A 15,224-nucleotide genomic window follows, 5' to 3' on the forward strand; every position below is an offset into this window, starting at 1 on the left:
ATGTTACACTTGATTCATAGCTATTTTGGAAACCTAATTTTCGTAGTTATGAGATGATTGAGCAAATTCGTTGTCCAATTCAATTTGAGCATGACAGCTAATATGGTTTGTGTTTTAAATTGTGAATCGAAAACGAATATGTAAAACTATGAATCTTGTGTAAACTCCTCTTGGATAACATGGATTATTTGGAAATTATTCTTAATAGGACCTTTGAATATGAAATGCACTCCTAGGAAAGAGTAATCTATGTTTTCTATATATGTGTGATAGGGAAGATATTTGGTAAGATTAGTGTGTTGATCTTAACGCTGAGAAGATTATGTGGTAAGGTTGGTGTGTTGAGCACATCTCTAAAAATAATTGTTTTTGACCAAGGTGAGTCCACAAATAAAAGGGAGATGTTTGGAGTCTATTTATCCTAAGAGTGAATTGTATTTCAAACAAAGGCCAATGAGCTTAAATTGAAAAAAATTTGTGGTTGTATGTTTGACTTGCCACAAAGGTAAGAGTCCATGTGTGTGGTTTGCAATAATGTATGTAGTGAAATAAAGCATGTTTATAATATGATATTTGTGTTCATTTTGAGTATAATATGTGTGGTTCATGGCATAACTTATTGGTATGTTCATTGAGGTAAAAACATGTGAGGTTTGCATGGCATTTAGCAGTGTTCTATTTTAGCCTTGATACAAGCATCACTTATGGTACTTTAGTTAATCATCGAGCTTCCAACTCACACTCTTTGTTAACATTTTATAGTGAATTGATTGCTATTTTGGGATCTTGGTGTAAGCATCCGGTGGTGATCAAACAAGACTTGATTTTACTAAAGTGTACGAGGACTTAGTTTGTAATTTGAGGAAATATGAGATTATATTTCCGGGTAGATTGAGTATTGATATGTAGAATATGTTTTGAGCTCATAATACAACTCTTGAATATGTTACATTCTTGAATAAATGCATGATATTGATCTTTAGCAGTTTTGTGTAAAAGAGTTCATAGTGCCTAAGTTGCCTTAAAGAAAAAAAAATTAGCTGACCCTTATTCCCATATGTAATGGGGTAGGGGGAGGTAGGATAGTAGACTACCCCCAACGCCAGGTTGCGAGCAGCTTCCGTAGGAGACCTCCGAATTATGAAATGCCTTCCGCAGGACTCGATCCTATGACCCCAATGTTAAGAACCTTGTGCTCTACCAACTGAGTTGGATGGTCGTTTCAAGTGACAATTTGTGTACATATTATGTGTGTACATAATATGTGTCGCAATGGTCCTTCAGGTCCCAGATTCTTGTCTTAAACAAGTTCTTGGTGCGTTTAGACAAGTGACAATGTGTGTACATAATATGTGTTGCAATGGTCCTTCAGGTGGTCCCATATTCTTGCCTCGACTTGAATTCAATGATGGAATTATCACCGATCTTTTAGGTAGATCAGACACCTCAAACTTATAGTTTTATCGGATTTGCATCTTACCAAAGAATTATCAGTTTTGAGAGTTATTTACGATTAAAGAAGGATGAGCACCCCCAAATCGCCCTATTGGTACCATTTGATTATTGACTATCTTAATTGTGAAAATTTAAAATATAAATAAAAAATTAAGTTCAAGTTGATTAGAATTATTTACCTTTGATGATCATTTAAGAATTAGATGAGCTTCTTAAAAAATAAAATCAATGTTAAAAAATAAAATAAAAATAAAAAAGTATTAAAATTAAAACATTTCAAAACAAAAAAAATATCAATATATCAATTGAAATAAATAAATAAATAAAACAAAAATATTAGGGATCAAATTGCATTCAAAATAAAAATTAGTGGCCAAATTACAACAGGTGACCGAATTGAATTACACTTCAAAAATAAAGGGACTGAGGAAATAATTTAATTATTTGGTAATTGCACATAGATCCTTGTTATAAATAGCCCTAAAAAATCCCTTTTCTTTCATATGATACATCTCTCCCCAAAAAACTAAATATAAATTTCTCTCAAGGCTTTCTCAACACCATAGCCATGACCCTCTACCGATCGCTGCATCGCTATCGCTCTGGCCACCACCTACGATGGACGAAAATCCTAAAACTACCCCTTTTGAAAGCTTCCTTCACCCTGAAACCAAATCCGACAACTAATCACTAAAAGAGAACCCTCATTGGTATAGATCTAGCCGAAAAGGTCACGAGTTTACTTTTGTTCTCAGCAATGATCTAGCTTCTCGTCAATACATCTTCTTCATTGGTAATGTTTTCTTTCTCAGCATCCGAGGCTAAGTGTTCTCCTTCTTTTTTTTTATATATTAGTGCTAAAAAAACTCATTCCCCACTTTCATCATTTTTAAGTTCCTTTATAGAGCAATGGTGGATTATCTTTCCCCTTTTGAATCAGGGATGCATGGGTCGTGATTTGGCAGATTTGTTTTGCATGTTGATTTTATTTCTGTCTTTTTCTAATTTGTTACTATTTCTTGCATCAGTTTGGTTGTTACATGTTTCCTTGAGATTCGATCATTGATTTGGTTCGATTTGGTGTTTATTTCTTTTGTTTCATTATTTTGGAAATATTTCCAAAAGGAATAGATTGAAATAGCCTAAAAATTCCTCTGCTCGGCGCATAATTTGATGTTTTTGCTGGCACGTGGTATTCAGACGTCGGTCATCGATCGATCTATGGGCCTTGATATCTGTTGGAGCTATTTTGGTAGTTAGATCATTAAGCAAGATCCAACGACTCTGGATCAGCTATGCGAGTCTCTTTAAGTTTAGGATTTCAAAACCCTGATTCAATCTACGCCCTTGTTTTCCTCTTTAATCCCTACGATTGGGATGATACGAGGCCCTCGTTTAATGAAAAACACTAATATGCTTGGTCAGGAATATTGGGTTTCTATTTGGGTCTTCACCTTTGTCGGACATTTGACCTTTGCTTTTGGTCTTCAGGCTTGCTGGATCAGGCTTGCCTGCTAGACTTGGAATATGACCAGACCTTAGAATGGACCTCCTATTTGGACCTAAAACAAAACAAAATAAAAATAAATAAAAAAACAATAATAATAATATATAATATATATTTTTTGAATTAAATAATATATATTTTTAATAAAACTCTATATATATATATTTAAAATATATAATATGTATATATTCCAAAACTATATATATATATATATATTTATATTCAAAAGTATCTAATATGTATATATTCCAAAACTATATATATATATATAGTCAAAAGTATAATGTATCCATATATACCAAAATTATATGTTTGCAAAATATAATATATACATTTTAAAAACTGTATTATATATTTATATATTAAAATAAAATTATATTATAATATTGCAATATAAATTCCAAACGAAAATGAGTGTCTGCAATTGTCCCTCTTTGTCCATTAGCGTGTAATAATAATAATACAAAGATAAAAAACATGAATTTTCGTTATATTTTCAGAATAAACAAATTCTAAACGCATGATTTCTCCTCTGATATTGAGATGTGTAGTATTTCTTTAAGAATCGAATCAAAATCTTGTTGAACTAAAGTTGGACTTTCTTCGAGACTGATATCCTTCGTCGAGAAGTTGAGATTTGAGTCAAAGTTGTAGAAGATCATTTTTGAATCCTCCGTCGTGGAGTTGAGATATAACTTAGAAAAAATATGACTAGAAGATGGCTTTTCACCATTGAGTTAAGCAAATTACAATCCATTCTGGATGTGTTTCCGAGTCAAGTATCCTTTACCATGAAGTTGAAACTTGACCTTGAAGACTTCAACTGGAGACTAGTTCCACACCGTTAGACTGCATTTGATTTTGAATTGGTTTTTGAACCCAATATCCTCTATCTTGGAGTTGAAATAAACTTAAAAAATTTAGACTGGAAGATAATTCCTCATTGCTATCATACAGTCAATGTGCTCTCAAGTTGTGTATTCCTTCATTGTGAAGTCGAAACTAAACTTAAAAGCTTTGGTTGACATATTTCTCTTCTTGACTTAAGCCATGTTGTAGACGATTCCTTCATAATAGGTTTAAGCTAGGTGAAGGATTCATTGTATGATTCCATTTCGCGAGTTTAAGTCAAGTGAGATGACTCCCATTCGTGGTTTAAGCCAGACTTAATACTTCAGATGAATCCCCTTCACAGGTTTAAGTCAAGTGATATGACTCCTCTTCACGGTTTCATTTGGTCTTGATACTTTGGATGACTCCTCTTCGTGGGATTAAGTCAAGTGAGGTGACTCCCCTTCGCGGTTTAAGCCAGTCTTAATTTTTCAGATGACTTCCATTCACGGGTTTAAGCCAAGCGAAATGTTTTCTGATGACTCTCATTCGCGGGTTTAGTCAATCCTTCGTGCTTCGAGTGCAATATCCTTCATCGTGAAGTTGAAATCGACACGAACCATTTACAAAATTGTATATATATATATATATATATATATATATGATATCATGAATGTAATGTCCTAAAGAATACCCAAAATGCAAATGCATCATTCTGGCATTCTCATTTTCAAAGAGAAGTCTCGATCTTCATCTATTTATCTTGATGTCCTTTTATTTTTCTTTGAGTTGACCTTGCCCCAACACTGACGCAGTCATTATAAACCAAATGACACTGCTTCTTAGGAAAAAAAAAGCTAATCATAGTTCTCAGAAATCTTCTACTCAACTTTTATCTTCGCCCGGTGCACTTACTCAGCTTTGGACTAGAATCTTTGGTACCTTGGCAAGTCATGATCCTATTGTAGATCCATTTCTAGCAAAAGACATTCTTGGGTGGCTTCAAAATTTGGATGAAAACTCTTCTTAGATGCTTCAGGTTGCTTGTATGAAACATTTTTAGAAAGGTTTCCCTATACTTGATTTGATTATTTTACCCTCATTTTAGCCAACAAGGTTTGCCTTCAAATGTATCATCATTAAATTCGGCTCGTGAGTAAGGTTCCCTCTTTATCTCGTGCAAAGTTTTTTCAATCTATTCATTGTTGTGAGGCCCACATTTTCAGGAGGAATTGTGAAACCGGGTCGAGGAACCCAATGATGGAAGAGGTAGGGATTCTGGAGATGCCCCATTTCATCAATATGTCTTGTTTAAAAGATGTCTTTTTCAAAGTATTGAAAAGTTTGATGCAAAAATGATGTTAGAGTAATTGAAGCAAAATATCAGTTCACTGAATATCAAATAAATAAATTACACATGGTGATTTAAAAAATTACAGCCCTTTGACATGTGTCAAGATCGATGGGTTGATCCAAGAAGGCAATGTAATTTGGTTCAGTTTTGTTTCATCTTTTTCTGTTCTTATGTTTTTCAATAAGATGCGAATATAATAGTGCAATTGGTACATTTCACTGCTAGACTTCTTAGAGAGCATTTATTTTACAGTTTTGAGGAATATTCAATTTGTTTAAGTTTCGTGGACACCTTTAGCATAGACAATGCAAAAATATCGATATAAAAATAAAATTCTTGAGTGCTTTTGTGTAGTTGACTATAACAGTTGTTTCTTAACTCCCTTATTCCACATTTCGTTGGAACTCATTCTCCATTAAAAAATTTAAGCCTTACCACTTTCTTCATATCATGCTTCATTAAATTTAATACTCTTTTATTTGCTTTGATTTTGCTGGGAGATTCATCTCGACACATAGAGACTAGTTTCATGATCTAAATGTAATCCTATTCATAAAGTTACAGCTATTGTCATGGCCTATTTTTTTAGCGGAATACCCCTGATTACATGATTTAAGTGTCAGAAAGTCTTCAACTTGACAAATCGAACGAAACTCACTTCATAATGCTCGAACATTACCTCTATAGTTGCTTCAGACATTACCTCAGAAGATTAATATCTTACTACTTTCAAAGAAATGCACCCAACAAAATTATCTCATTAATATCACATTATTCTTTTGATTTTCCAATTTCAAGATTTCTTAAGATCCTTAAGAAGAATATATTATAGTCTAAGTGTCTTTGAAAGTCATAAATTTTTTATATTTAAAGTTCAATTTCCAAGCAAATAACCTAAGCCAAATTCATCTATTCCACCATTCTATTAATGAAAACTATATATCGTCACTGAACGTCCTCAATAATTGTGCAAACTAATAGGTCTTGCAATGTCATGCAGAAAAAATGCCCTACATTGTCCGCCTTCTGAGTATTTCGTGGCTTCATTGCATGGGGAAAAATGTTACCTTCATTTTTTGGGTGAAAGGTAAGATAATAAATTAATGGATCTTATTTTTAGTGAATTAATTCACCCTATATTTCAAAAGGCTATAACCTCGATTCCCAAATATACATTTCTTTATATTTGATATTCACTAAGTTTAAAAAATGCTTCATTGCTCATATTTATTTAATGATGAAATCATTCATTTAAAAGGAAAATTCAAGCAAGGCATTATTTTCTAAGCAGCACAACTCCATGGTAATGGACGAATTCTGGATCTATCAAATTCTTCTTCATCATCCTTCATTAACTTCTGATTCCCCATGATTAGAATTTTGCATCACATTGGAGTCCTTTGAATCATTCAAGTGGATGTGATTTTTGTCTCGTAGATTTTGGATTATTCTCTTAAAGGCAGGGCAGTCTTTGATGAAATACCCCGAGACACCACAATGATATTTACAATATACATTCTCATTGCACCACTTAGAGTATTGTGATTTTATAGGATCCACTAGATAGGGCGATATCATATGTTTATCATAGAGTTGTTGAAATAGCTATTGATACATCATGGAAATAGGGTCAATCTGCCTTGATGGTGCTATTCATTTTGTCCGTAAGACAATGACGTTGCTGACCTCCCATTCCTTATTACTTTAGGATGACCTCTTATAAGATTTTTTCCACACTATATTCCCTTGTTTGATGGCCATTTCTACCATTTCATCGGCCATTACAATATTAGCGAAGCTCCCAGAAGTGATAACAACCAAGTCTCTAACGATGGAAGATTTGAGAATACGAACGAAAAGTTTCATTTTTTTCTTTTCATCTAAGAGAGGATGAACTTGGACAGCTACATCCTTCCATCATGGCTCATATTATCGGAAACTCTTGTTAGTCTTCTTCTCCATTTCTTGCAGCATTTCACAATCTGGTCTCATCTTGTTTATACACTTGTATTGCTCAAAGAAGGACTTAGGAAGATCCTTCCAAGTTTTAATATTGATCATGTTCAGTTGATTGTACCACCTAGTAGCTGATCTGAATATGCTTTCCTAAAAGCAGTGAATCAAGAGTTAGTTATTTCCCACATGCCCTATCATCTTTTAGCAAAACATAGTTATATTGGCTGATGGGCAGCTATTCCTGTTGAACTTTTTAAAGTCCGAAACTTTGAAATTCAATGATGATAGTGAGATTTGGGACCATACTCAGTTTTAGAGCATCAACCTCGTAGAAACCTTCCTTTCCTTTAACAATTTTCATTTGGCCCTCTAACTATCTTATTTTCTCTTCTATTTTCTAGGATTTATCTTCCTCGTCAAAGTCTGGATACGATAGTTTTCTAGATTATTCATAGGGTTTATTAGGGAAGCTCATGGATTTGGGGTAGAAGAGGCCCTCGGGTATCCCTAGTAACCTCTGAGGTGTGATTATAAACTTCAGTGGTGGAGGCAAGGCCATAACTTTTTCATATCCCCCTCCCTAGGGCCATTTGCAAAATTCAATCCTACTAGCCTGGTTATGATCTGGTTAACCAAGCTACTTTGATTTCTTGCACTGGTGTCCATGGTGCTTTTGTAGTTTTCTTCTATTTTTTTTGGAATTTGGCAAAGTTTTCCTCAATCTCCTTTAGCATATATTCTATTTGTATTGATTTGAATCGAGTGTTATGCAGATGTGATGGGTCCAGTTCTTTCTTCTTTATGAATAAAATGATATTTATTAGTCATTTAGGTTTTAATCATGAATGCATAATGAAGATTTAGTTGAATTAAAATGCAAAATGCATGATGAACTCGAGTCATTGATCCAAAAAGTGTATGTCATAATAGAGTAACCTTCATTGAGACAAAAGTGTTATTATAACAAGACTAAAATCATTTTAGAGGTACACTCTAGATAGCTTCAGACTGGATGAGAAGTTTCTCTTTACTAGCCATTGCTAAACCCCATATCTTACTTCCCCAGTTTAAGTGACGAGCTGTATGTAAACCTGATCTAGGAACTCCTAGAGAACTGTATCTCTCTCATTTTTGTTTGGTCCGTTCCCATCAAAAGTGTCACAGTTATTCTCTATCGTATAAGACTATTTAAAGTTTGTTCATTTTCTTGTTTTACATTCTTCCAGGATTGTCTATCATATGAGATTATATGAAGTTTGTAGCGCAAAAAGGTCGTGTGTAGCAATGGACGTTGTGTTTTCGACTAAATTGTAGATTTTTAGAATTGTGCTACTACTTGAACTTTAGGCTTGTACATGAAGTAGATACTGAAAGTTTTTGCTTTCAGTCACGCTACTGTCTGCCCTACATGCTTCCTAGCTTCTAAACAATGTTCCTGACACGTAATTATAGTCGGTGCACTGTTATTTTTTCTTTTCAAGTCTTTTTCAAACCATGTCATACCTTCGCCTCTTTGACCTCTTACGTCATAACCCCTTTGCCCTCTTGAGTTGAAGAACACTTTGCGGATCAACACCTCTTCTATGTGATGTTGTAGATGAAATAAATAAAAAGTCAAAAAGGGAAACAAAGTTAGTAAGGTAAATTAATAATAAAAGAAAAATTACAATCGTTCCTACCCGCATGATATCTACTCTGCAAGCTTTTGTTCCTACCCGAACATAATTTCTATCCTGCATAGATTCTGAAATTAATAATCTCTATCCTGCATGGATTCTGAAATTAATAATCCTAATCGTAAATACCTCTAGTTTACATGGTTAGTACAATAAGATAAAAACATGAAATAAAGCAACAATATCCTAGGGTTTGCACATGGTTTCAGGGTAGACTCTAATCTAGTACCGCAACAGAGTTTGGTTAAATAAAAATAACCCGAGTTCTCCTTGTCAATTCCCCCTTGGGCCTATCAGATTCTCAATCCTAAACCCATTACATGTTTATGCGAATTGAGTTAAGCTCGAGGAGATATATTCCTGTATATCTAACATGAGGTATAAATTCCTATAAAGACATAAGATATATGAATCTTGAGGGTTAGTAGCTAGGCTTAACATGGATAATAAATTCTCAAAAAGGCTTCACTTCCCTCACTTAAACGGGTTCGGAGCTCAGGTTTAGATCTTGAATTGTATTTTTTTGAAAAATATGAAAACACTTAAAGAAAACATCAGTACAACTATTTATTTGAAAAAAAATAATTAAAGGTAAATAAAATGATCTAAAAATAAAATAAATTTTAAACTTATAACTTTTGTTTAAGAAGACAACCACGTAATCAATTTTTGGTCAAACTCTAAAATGTCCCCAGTGAAATCGCCAATATGTTGTAACAGTCCTTCAGGTGGTCCCGAATTCTCATCTCAACTTGAATTGAATGACGGAGTCGTCACTGATCTTTTAGGTAGATCAAACACCTCGAACTTACCATTTTACCAGATCTGTATCTTACTAGGGAATTGATGGATTCGGGAGTCGTTTACGATTGAGGAGATTAGCACCCTCGAATCGGCCATTCGGTAACATTCGATTACCAGTCGTCTTAATTGCAAAAAATTAAAATATAAATAAAAATTTAATTTAAAATAGATCCAAATTATTTAACTTTGGCGACCATTTAAGAATTAAGTGAGCTCTTTAAAAATAAAATAAAAAATTAAAATTAAAACATTGCAAAACAAAAAATTGTGAATATATCAATTTAAATAAATAAATAAATAAAAATTAGGGGATCAAATTGAATTAAAAATCAAATTATAATAGGTGACCAAATTAAATTACACTTCAAAACTCTATGGATTGCCGAAATAATTTAATTATTTAATAATTGTACATCGATCCTTGTTATAAATAGCCCTCAAAATCCTTTTTCCTTTATTTGTTACATCTCTCCCTAAAAGCTAAACATATATTCTCTCAAACACAAAACTCATAATCCAGTCGCCATGAGCCACCGTTGATAGCCGCATCATCGTAGCTCTAGCCACCACCAACAGTGGTCAAAAATCCTAAAACTATCCCTTTCGAAAGCTCCCTTCACCCCGACACCAAATCCGACCACCATTCACCAAAAGAGAACCCCCATTGGCGTAGATCTAACCGAAGAGGTCACGAGTTTATCTTTGTTCTTGGTGATGATCGAGCTCCTTATTAATACTTCTTCTCCATCGGTAACATTTCAATTCTCAGCAAATAAGGCTAAGTGTTCTCCCTCTATTTTTGTGTATTTTTTGGTGCTCGAAAAACTCATTCCCCCTTTCATTGTTTGTAGGTTCCTTTATATAGCAATGGTGGACGATCGTTTCCCCTTTGAATCAGGGATGCATGTGTTGTGACTTGGGAGATTTGTTTTGCATGTTGATTTTGTTTCTGCCTTTGTCCGATTTGTTACCATTTCTTGCTTATGTTTGATTGTTGCATGTTTCCTTGAGATTTAGCCGTTGATTTGGTTCAATTTGGTGCGGATTTGTTTAGTTTCTTCATTTTGGAAATATTTTCAAAAGTAAAAGATTGAAACAACGTAAAAATTCCTCTACTCGATGTGTAATTTCATGTATTCGCTGGCACGTGGTATTCACGCATCGATCACAGATCGATCCATGCCCTTGATATCTCCTAGAGCACTTGTGGCCGTTGGATCATCAAGCCAAATCCAAAATATGTGGATCGACTGTACATGTCTTCTTATGTTTAGGGTTTTAAAACCCTAATCAGATTCTATCTAGGCCCTTGCTTTCTTCTTTGATCCCACGAATAGGATGATGCGGGGCTCTAGCTTAATGACAAAACCCTAATCTGTTATGTCAGATAGATTGAGTTTCTATTTGGGCGTTCACCTTTGCTAGACATTTGACCTTTGCTTTTGGTCTTCAGACCTATTAGATCATACTTGCCTGCTGGACTTGGTCTTTGATCGGACGTTGGAATGGACCTCTTATTTGGACCTAAAACAAAACAAAACAAAACAAAAATAATAACAACAACAATAGTAATATAATATATATTTTAAATTACATAATATATATATTTTTAATAAAACTATCTATATATATATATATTAAAATATATACTATATATATTTCAAAGCTATATATGTTTTCGCAAATATATAATATATATTTTTAAAAACTACTTATATTATTTTTAAAAAATATATATATATATATATATATATTCCAAAATTATATATATTTTGAAAAAATTATAATGTACATATATTCTTTAAAAACTATATATATATTCCAAAACTATATGTTTGTAAAAACATAATATATATATTTAAAAATTGTAATAATATATATTTATATAATAAATTTATATTATAATATTACAACATAAATTCTAGATGAAAATAGGTGTCTATAATATGTTAGGCTTATATGATGCATGAAACGACTTAAGATGCACAATACGACTATGTGACTTGTTTGAAATTGACTTTGTATACAATAATTGACTTGTTATGCTTGATCCTTGGATAAGTGTTAAATGATGTTATGAAGCATGTTACATATGTGTTTTAACATGTTTTAACTAGTTCAAGTGTGTCCAAGCATGTCCATAGACATTAGGATCAATTGTATGTTGATTTGGTAGCATGTTCTTTAATGTTCATATGCATTTTCTGTAATTTCAGGAAAGAAAATCAATCCCTTCTCTAAAAGGATCAATCTCTTGCCCTAAGGATCGAACCAATTCTTTATGTGTTGGAAAGGATCGACCCCCCTTGAAAAAAGATCTACCCCTTCGTTATGTGCTTGATGAAAAATGATAAAATTTGATTCATCAAAGGTTCTAAGTGTTTCTAAGTCTTAATTTTGCCCAGATTGATTTTTTGAGCTTGAAATGGTCATAGAAATGAACTGTTAATGTATTGATTTACATAGTTGGGATGTCAATTACATGGCTTTTGTTTGTATGCAACTTTTGTATTGTTTACGTTCTACTCCCTAGAAATGCATATTTGATTAGGTCTCTTAGTGATGTTCGATCGACCTAAAAATTTTCATGCATTCAATTGAGTGTTGATAATGATTTTTAGTGAACTCAATTTCTATATTTGATGTTGAATCGATAATGATATGTGAAATTACTATTTTATCCCTATGTTGTTTAATCTCGATTTCATCGTAATGCATGATTGTAATGTTTGTTGGAAGCATGGTTTTGTGCTATTCTATTGTGATGAATTACGTATTGAATGTTTACTTAAATCATTTCCTCTTAGCACATATGATTAGGGTTTCGTTTGTTCAATTCGCTTCCAAATTTATTGTACACTCAAAATGCCTGATTTTTCATCGTGGTCGGGTATAGGGTGTCACACGTATTCAATTTTATGCACATGATGTCTTCATTAAAATAAGCATATCTTGAGTTCTCGATATCATATTGAGGCATTTTCAAAATACGTTGCAAAGTTAACTAAAAGCCAATTATATCTCAAGAAGACATCATTCCTTGAAAACGTTTGGATCTTGCTTGAAATTCTGTTACAAGTTGACTGGTATCCCATAATTCAAAATTAACTTTAATAAAAATGTTTGGGCCTTCAGAAAAGGTAGGTCAAATGAAAATTGGGTGTTACAACTACCCGTCTGTTCTTGTTGGCATGTAATGCGAATAAAGTAAAGATAAAAAAAAAACCAAATTTAGTTTAGCTAATACAGCTTTGTTCTTTGGTGTTATCGTTTTCCTTTAACTTCTGGTTGACATGCTCTTCCATTTTTTCTACAATTTCAAGGATGATTGGACAGTTTTTTAGTCCAATTCGAGGGTTTGTCTACATCCTCTACATCTTCAAGCAGATGAATTTGAAAATATTTGTTTGGTTCATTTTGTTCCCAAAGTAGTTGAATTTGCTAAAGTTGACACAACTATTTGTTAGTATGTTTGTGAATGATTGGTTCGTTTTCTCACGGAGGTGAAGTAAGGTTGACTCCTCCTTTGCGAGTTAATTCAAGTAAAAGTTAGCTTATCATTGCAAGTTGAGCTAAGTTATGGACGACTCATTCATTGTGAATTAAGTCGGATTTGGATAACTCCCCTTTACAGTGTTAGTCAGACAAAAATTAGCTCCTCTATAGCGAGTTAAGTTGAGTAATGATGAGTAGCTCCTCGTTGTTGAGTTAAGCTAGATTGTGGACGACTCATCCATTACAAATTAAGTTGAATTATGATCACTAGCGTCTCATTGTTGTGTTAAACTAGATTATGGATGACTCCTCCATTGATTTAAGTGGAGACTGTATGTTCTTCGAGTCTAATATCTTTAGTTGTGAAATTAATATTTTACTAGAAAAATCTACAAAGCTTTTGATGGTTAAGTTGGATGGAAAATATCTCATCTTATTGGTTAAGCTAAATAGAAGACGTCTCCTCCATTACGAGTTAAGTCGATTTTTGGTGTTCATCGATCCTAATATCCTTTGTTTTGAAGTTGAGATTTGACTTAAAAATCCTTAACTAGAAAATAATCCTAGTTGTTGAGTTAAACTAAATTGTATATGACTTCTCCATTGCGAGTTAATTTGATTTTGGATAACTCCCCTTTGTGGGTTAAGTCATATGGAAACTAGCTCATCGTTGTTAAGTTAAGCTAGATTACAGATTACACCTCCATTTCTAGTTAAGTTGAAAGTTCTTCAAATCCAATATCATTTGTTGTAAAGTTGAAATTTGACTTGAAAATCAACAAAATTGTACACATTTGTAATGCTATGAATGTAATGCTCATAGGTATGCCTAAAATGTATGTGAAATTTGAATCTTCTAGCGTCTTCCAATTTTGAAAGAGAATTCTTTCTTCAAATTAATTATCTTTCTCGGAGCTGATCTTGCCCCAACATTGACATGGTCATCTTTACTTCATAGAATACATCATATCATTGTACTCAGTCCAATGACAGTCGTTCGACCTTGGTTTGATTGATGGGAGAGGGATCTTTGGTACCATGACTAACAAGCTTGGATTTCATTGTGGATCAATGTCGGGCTAAAGACCTTTTTTGATGGATTTGAATGGAAACTCCTGCCACATGAGATATCTCATCTAATGTCGAGATCCAGATTAAGTCATTGGATAATTAATATAAATCTCAAAATTTTAAAATAACAATTCATTTTCTTTCTTTCAAATTTTGAATGAAATAAAAATATATATTTTCCCACTCAAGATTCATCATCGGTTTTCATTGAGAAACCTCAAGTAAGACTAAATCTATGAAGGTTTATTTGAAGCCTTTTCCTTTTTCATTGGTTCTCTTTTCAATAGAGTTTAAAAAATAACAGTGGCCAAGCGACCTAAACAACAAGAACCCAAGGAGGAAATTTAGAATTTAGTAAAAAGTTAACAAATAGTAAACTATATAAATAGTTACTAATGTTTGAGTAAATTTATGACAAATCAATCACTCATCGTTAATAATCATTACTGCAGTGTTGAGATGTTGGTGTGGCGCGTTAGTTGACTTTTTTGTCATCATTTGACCATGCTCATTGCAGTAACATGAGACTGAAAGTTGAGGTCGAGTTCTTTCATAGTAATATGATAGATTTGATTCCTTTTCAGTTAGTTTTGTAGCAGTTCAACAGAGATTTATCTATAAAAAATCTAGGCTATTCAAAGTTCACCATGTGACAGTGGTTCGGCCAGTTGAAAGTGGGTTCCAGTTTTATGGCGTTTGACAGCCTATGTGCCAGTTTTCTGGAGGATGGCTTAACCATACTAATCTTATAAGCCTCTGTTTCAACCAGGCCCATCTCTGAATGTTTCAAACTTTTAAGAGATAAAGATCGCCATTTTCAAATCTCAATGACTGCGATCTTTAAATTAATTTGATGTTTCTATGCAGGGAATATATCAGTCAATGATTTCAAATGATAACAGCCACGTTACTATTTATTTTATTTCACTTGAGGAGTACAAACATAGAAAATTATATTTGAAATTCATCAATAAAAAATAGAAAAAAATATACAAATGGCCCCTTGTTTATAAGATATTACTTTGTTGAGTCTCTTGACTATTAAAAGTTATAAAATGGTCCCTTAACTATAGGT

The sequence above is a fragment of the Hibiscus syriacus genome, unplaced genomic scaffold (genome assembly GCF_006381635.1).
Source record: "Hibiscus syriacus cultivar Baekdansim isolate YM2019G1 unplaced genomic scaffold, ASM638163v2 tig00005406_pilon, whole genome shotgun sequence".
NCBI classification, from domain to species: Eukaryota; Viridiplantae; Streptophyta; class Magnoliopsida; order Malvales; family Malvaceae; genus Hibiscus; species Hibiscus syriacus.